The sequence below is a fragment of the Sinocyclocheilus rhinocerous genome, unplaced genomic scaffold (genome assembly GCF_001515625.1).
Source record: "Sinocyclocheilus rhinocerous isolate Xijiao unplaced genomic scaffold, SAMN03320098_v1.1 scaffold887, whole genome shotgun sequence".
In the NCBI taxonomy this organism is placed as follows: Eukaryota; Metazoa; Chordata; class Actinopteri; order Cypriniformes; family Cyprinidae; genus Sinocyclocheilus; species Sinocyclocheilus rhinocerous.
This window is the reverse complement of record NW_015634028.1, coordinates 1,589,334-1,596,318: the sequence shown is the minus strand read 5'-3', so window position 1 is coordinate 1,596,318 and position 6,985 is coordinate 1,589,334.

The window sequence follows — 6,985 nt, the reverse complement described above, 5'->3', positions numbered from 1 at the left end:
GCTACAGGTAACAACTCTTGCAGTAATTTAGTGGGTACAGGATCTAATAGGCATGTTGTTGGTTTAGATGCAGTGATAAGTTTATTTAGCTCATCCTGTCCTATATTTGTAAAGCACTGCAGTTTTTCTTTGGGTGCGATGAATGTAGCTGAAGTTGCTAGTCATTTCATCTAGTTCATGTGTATTTATGGGTACACAGAGCAGTTGAGATAAATCAGGCAGGTTATTTGTGAATCTGCTTTTGGTGGCTGGAACAATAGTTCTGACAATAACGCGGAGCCATATAGTTAATATCAGTATAAACGCAAGTCCTAATGCATCATTTGTATTATCAACGTGAATGTTAAAATCTCAGACAATTAGTGCTTTATCAACATTTACCAATATATCTGAGAGGAAATCTGCAAATTCTTTTATAAATTCTTTTAGATGGTCACTGCAGTCACCCGGATCCAGTACGTATTCAGACCAGATGGTGGATCAGCACCTAGAAAGGACCTCTACAGCCCTGAAAGACAGCGGAGACCAGGACAAGCCCCAGATACAGATCCCCTGTAAAGACCTTGTCTCAGACGACCACCGGGACAAGACCACAGGAACCAGATGAGTCCTCTGCACAATGTGACTGAAATTGAACTGCTGGTTTGGTCTGGCCAGAGGAGAACTGGCCCCCCGACTGAGCCTGGTTTCTCCCAAGGTTTTTTCTCCATTCTGTCACCGATGGAGTTTTAGTTCCTTGCCGCTGTCGCCTCTGGCTTGCTTAGTTGGGAACACTTCATTTCCAGCGATATCGTTGACTTGATTGCAAATGATTGCAAAGATACTATTTAAACTGAACTGAGCTGAATGAAGACATCACTGAATTCAATGATGAACTGCCTTTAACTGAAAAATGAGTGTTTACTATTGTCATTTTGCATCATTGACACACAATTTTCCTAATTAATGCTGTTCAGTTGCTTCATATCTGACAGTGTAACATTAAGCAGAAGTATTTTGATTGAGTTAAACCTGTATCCTGTCTTCTGAGTAACATTGAGAATATCACTATATATTGTTGCAACACCGCCACCACGACCAGTCTGACGGGGCTCATGCTTATAACAGTAGCTTGGTGGAGTAGACTAATTTAGACCAATATAATCATTTGATTTGAGCCAGGTTTCAGTCAAGCAGAGTACATCAAAACTATTATCTGTGATCCTTTAATTTACAATAATTGATTAGATTAGATTACTGATTAGATTAGATTAGATTAGATTACTGAAATAGATTAGATAATTCTAGCTCTTTTCCTTACAAATATCATATACTTGTATTCTAACCTAGTATGCCTGCATGGCCTCATTTGATTCCGTTACAGTACAATGCAGTTTTTTTTTGTAATTATTTGGTGATATATTATGTAAAGGTTTTGAAAATACTTCTTTACCAGTGAAGATGACTCAGATTTTTTGTAGCCATGAGTCATGTGACTAGTGAATAGTATTTGAGTTCTCCTCCCCTGAGATAGCATTTATCAATTAAATGGGTGTCTCATTATGTATATATATATATATATATATATATATATATATATATTAATAAAATAGGCTATGTTGCCTGGAGGCAACATGGTATAGAGGGTTAAGTAATTGATTGTTTTTTACGTTAGATAATATGAATCTTTATGTCTTCTGTCATGGCAGATTTTTATGTAATCACCATTTTATCCATCAAAAGCACTATTGCTACACACTACAGCTATACCCTGAGACAGTTAATACAACTAACTTATGATACAAAATATAATACAAAAGACCTGAAACCGTACATTGTACAATATATTTTTTTTACCCTGGGTAATTGCTGCCACTGATTACATCATAATCATCGTATCAAGCATTATGATAGCGAGCTTTGTACAGTGTAATTCTAAACTAAAAAGACTGACTGTTATGCTTCTATTTTTAATGTCAGTTATTTTATGTGTATAGGTGAAAAGTTTTTTTTTTTTCAAATATATGAGCCTAAATTATAAATAAATATAATGAATAAAAAGTAGACAATATAAACAATGTTAATATATATTATAATATATTTATTAATAATAAAATTTAATACATTAATAAATTGGAGCTGTCAATAAAGAGGGGAATACACCAAATATTCTAAGGGCAATTCTAAGAAATTTCACTAACATTCCGCTTGGTCGTCGGTTAAAAAGAAAACTGTATTTCAATTAGGAAAATGTAAAAGATGCATTTTGACTGGTGGCTTAAATAATCTTAGAAAGAATGGTAAATTAGAAAATCTCTGTTACCTGTTATTATTACAACAGTGTAAGATGTGGTTGAACTGGTAATTACTTTGGTTGAACATGTTATCTTGAAATGAGCCCTGTAACGCAGACATCTCCTTAATTGAGATCTTTTCAGACCCTGAAAAACTGACTCTGACATGTCCTGAGTTGAGCGGAACAATCTTTCATTATGTCTTTATAACATGCTAATTAGGGATTTGGAATTAAAATTACAACAGTTGGTCTTTCATTTGCATAGAGGTCATGTTTAGCTAATGTGTCTCTTGTTGAAACAGACAGCCAGCATGACTATGGTTAAATCTGACCCAGTGACATTTCCTACTTCAAATTATGCACAATGTGTGAATTAAATTAATTAGAGAATTCATTAAGAAATATGGCTCATGGAAACGATCGTAATATTTAGTTATGTGAGGTCATTTTCTTTCATTGTTGGAGCTAATTTGTTTCATAACATTTCCTGCTGTACTATCTGCCCATGTTAACTATGATGTATGCAATTTATTAGGGCTTTCATTAATTATGATTACATTTTATAATAAATGTTCATCTTGTTTGGACAGATGGCTCCCATCGAGAAAACCTTTCAAACAATTAATTTGAGATCAATTGCTTCCTTTTTCACTCCCTTTAACTAGTATGGCGCTGTGTGGGAAATCTGTATGCTATTTCCTGCAGCTGTGATTGGCTGTAAATAGCTGTAATGAGCGATCATCTCCCACCTCCCTCTGCTACTGCAGCAGTCAAATAAATGAATTTGGCTCTTGTAACGGTTGTTGTTAGTTGCCTATCCATGCTCACACTGCAGCACCCGCCTTAATTAGTCCTGGATTGTAATGTTTGTGGTTGAGATGGTGCAGCTATTATGACTATAGCTATAGCCTTTAAGCAGGACCTCGCCTCAAATATGTAAATCACTCTTTTGCAGGCAGAGACAAATCCAGTCCATCAGTTTCTGCCAGTCAGCATGAGTGACAGTGAGTATCATAACAAAAACATGTGACAAATAGTCTAGTTATATTGTGCATGATTACATTTTATGTTATAAATGAACTTACTTTGTTAAGTCACAATATTTGCGCACCTAAAATTGATTTTCATTTTTTTTTCTTTCTTACCATATGAAAACAGTGTGGCATATATTAATTTGCAAATGCTTCTAATGATGCTTCTAACTAATCAGAATTAAAGATATAATGCAAAAGTCATATAACAGTGTAGTATAAAATATATGAAATGTTAAATAACAGATATACTGTATATATCATCAGAGGTCCAAAAAACTGTTCAAAATGGTTTATGACCAGTATGTGGACACCTTCTCATTAATGGGCATTTCTGTTAGGAAATTCTACAGGGCTCTTTCTGAGTCTAGAGAGACACTTTCTTACAGACTTTAGTTCCAACTTTGCTCCAACACACCTAGTTGTAATTTTCTAGTAAACCCAAAGACCTTAATTAGTTCAGGTGATTTGTGGTTAGTTCAAGTGAGGTGTGTTAAATTAAGAGTGGAAACTCTGCTGGATAGTGCATAGATTCATTCCTTCTTCAGCTGTTGAACACTCTGCCTCTAGATGGCGGCTTAGTGCTGAGAAATGGTCACATTCTGGGGCATCAATAGACCCTTTTTCTGTGACATGAGCCCCAGTGAAATATTACTTTGAAATATAATTACTTGCATCATTACTTACAAATATTTATAAGACAAATTCTTGTCTGACAACGGAGATTACCTGATATATACTGACCTTAGAATGTTCATGTGTTACATGTTTTCTTTTAGTTGTTTAGTACACCACAGTATCCACCTTCAGACCCACAGTGCAAGCAGTTTCAGGACAGCAGCAGTGCCAGGCCAGAAGTCAGGGTGGAGCTTATACTGTTAAGGTTAATTCACCCACAATTTTGGTGAACTGTCCTGTTAATATAGTTGCACCTGTTAGATTATAACTGTTTTCATATGGATTTTATTTGGAGTGATATCAAATTTAATGACAATGCTGTTATATAAAGTAAATCAAATTATGGCATATGATACAGTTAAATATTGAGTTAAATATTTGAGAACAAATTAGTCAGTGCCAATGGATACAAACACAAAAGTTCCTTCATGTTCATCTTGATACAAATAATACTTAAAGACACACAGTGTATTTGACATTAAATGCCTATACTCTATTTAATAGCAATTTTTGTATTTTTAGGGATGCCAAATTCACAAATCTTAATCCGTCAAACAGGTTCGCAGCAAAGTCTGAAATTGTTTGCAATTCAGTTGTATTCATTTGGACAGTTCACATACGCACTGAATCATTTGAAGAAGTTTCTCACACCAAAATACAGTAGTAAGGGGATACTTTATAAGACAGAACCTACAGGAAACTTGCAAAATGTCTTCTAGCATTTGTCAATGATGAATCAGCTCTTTATTTTTCGTGCAGCTTGTGCACAATTCTACTGCAGGTAAAACAATTTATCTCCATATATTCATAACAGGATCAAAATATGGGGACACTTTTTGTTTGAGGGATTCTGCTCCAGCACTGATGAAGGGCTATAAATGCTCCTGGTCACATATGAGACACTCATAGATTGCCATGAAACTTCATTAGTTTGTGAAATATTTTAGAATCCTAAAGAAAAAGTCATTTTCAAAATGTAATTTAGAATTACAGTTTTAAAATAGTTTTTAAAATTTGCACAAAAAATAACAAGATTACTAGTTTCACATCTCTTTAACAGAAACATGTAGTCTCCCTGTCATTATGCATTAATAAGTGCATATAGGCTACATTTACTCCAGCAACAACTGTTAATTATTATAAAATAATAAGTAACCCTACATTCGTTTAAAAGGCTTTAATGAACAGTTTACTTATAGACTGACTATTCTACTCTGTAAAAGGTACAAACGCAGTTGTTATTTCTACCTGATCTGACCCATAAAATTCTTCTTCTTTCAGCTGATTCAGCAATCATTTTTGACTAAAACCTATTAATTTAGATGTTACAGCAACCTCACAAAACATTTTACAGTGTAGCACCGTGACACAGGAAACTATTAAACATGGAATAACATATTGGTATGAGACTAACAGGTAATATCCGCTCCTTAAATCTGATCAGCAGCAACACTTGAGTAAAGCAGTACAATGACTGTGGCCTAACTGTGTGTGAGTTGGTCTGATACAGTGGCAGGTGTTTGCATGGCAGCAATGTTAAATGTCAGTCTGTAAAGCAAGCTGGGCAGCATCTCAGAGTTTAGACAGAGGCTTTATTGGTCCCTCCATGCCCTGTGGCCAGCCTGAAGCCTCATGAGCAGGCTGACTCCTAATGCTACAGAGTTTGAACATTACTCATTCTCAAACACCTGTTTATCAATTTGTGCTCGAAATATAAAATATCCTTTTCATAAATTAAAACATTAGTATACAACATTATTTTGAATTGCATGTTTGTTAGTTGAAAGTTGATGTGGCCAATTAATTTACAGAATTAAAGAAAAATAGTAGTATGGCAAGCATTAAACTGTTTTATAAATTTACATAACAGTTAATAAAAGAATAAACTGTGACATTTTATTTTGAATATAGATGGAGTAAGAATAAAATTATCTGTTTCATTTGTTGTTTGTTCATTCTGGATTGTTATTAAACTATATTTTTAATATTTATTATTGTTACAAATAATAAAGACCAAACTCACTCATCCTTCCATCACAAAATGATGTCAAATATTATTTCACTGAATTGGTATTAGAGATGCCCGCAACAACTCACATCCAGACTATCAAACATCTAAAACCCACTGATTTGTATCCACAAACCCATGAATGTATTATTTTATTATAAAGAATTTACAAGTCGAATACTTCTACATCAAAAGCCAGTGGACATATGGTGGTTTTGGAGGAACCTGACACCCTTTGTTACATTTGTATGAGGCCTACTGCCAAACATGTCTTTTTATTATCATACAACAGAGAAGAAGAGCATACAATGTGTGTAAATTAACTTTCCCAATTTGGCAGTAAATGAAATCAATTCTATCCTTTATGTTACTTTTTCATATGCCTTTTGTCTTGTTGTGGAATCTGTTCTCTCTCTGCCTCATTCATCTGTTTTGCCCTTTCCTTGATCTGATAGCATTAAACATATAATTAAGCCATAAAGGAAGGGCTGATGAGCGTCGCAGATGGTAATTGCGTCCTACGTTTGAATGAAATGATATGCATTGCTACAATTTACAGCCTGTTCCTCATATTTTATTCAGAAATCTTTTATCTCTTTTCCCTCAGAATTATTCTGCAATAAATTTAGACATCTTATCAATAGTGCAGTGATAGAGGCAGAAACCTGGAGACACGAGGGAGGGGAAGAAAAGAAAAGGAGGATTGAAAAAAAGGAAAATGTCCAATATTTTAAACTGTTTGAAATAGTCTTCTAATAGAAGTTCTTTCTGTTTCATGTCTTGGGTTGAAGATTAGCTAGACATTAACACTTTTTAAAGTGAGCTTTGTGCTCCTTATAATCAGAGTATGACATTTGATCCTGTTGTATAATGTTCCTGAAGCTCAAAAAGCAGAACATGGTAAATGGCAAGAATATGTGTTTAATTCCCAGGGAATGTATGATCATGAAAAAAAAAAAAAAATTATACCTTGAATGCAGTTTAAGTTGTTTT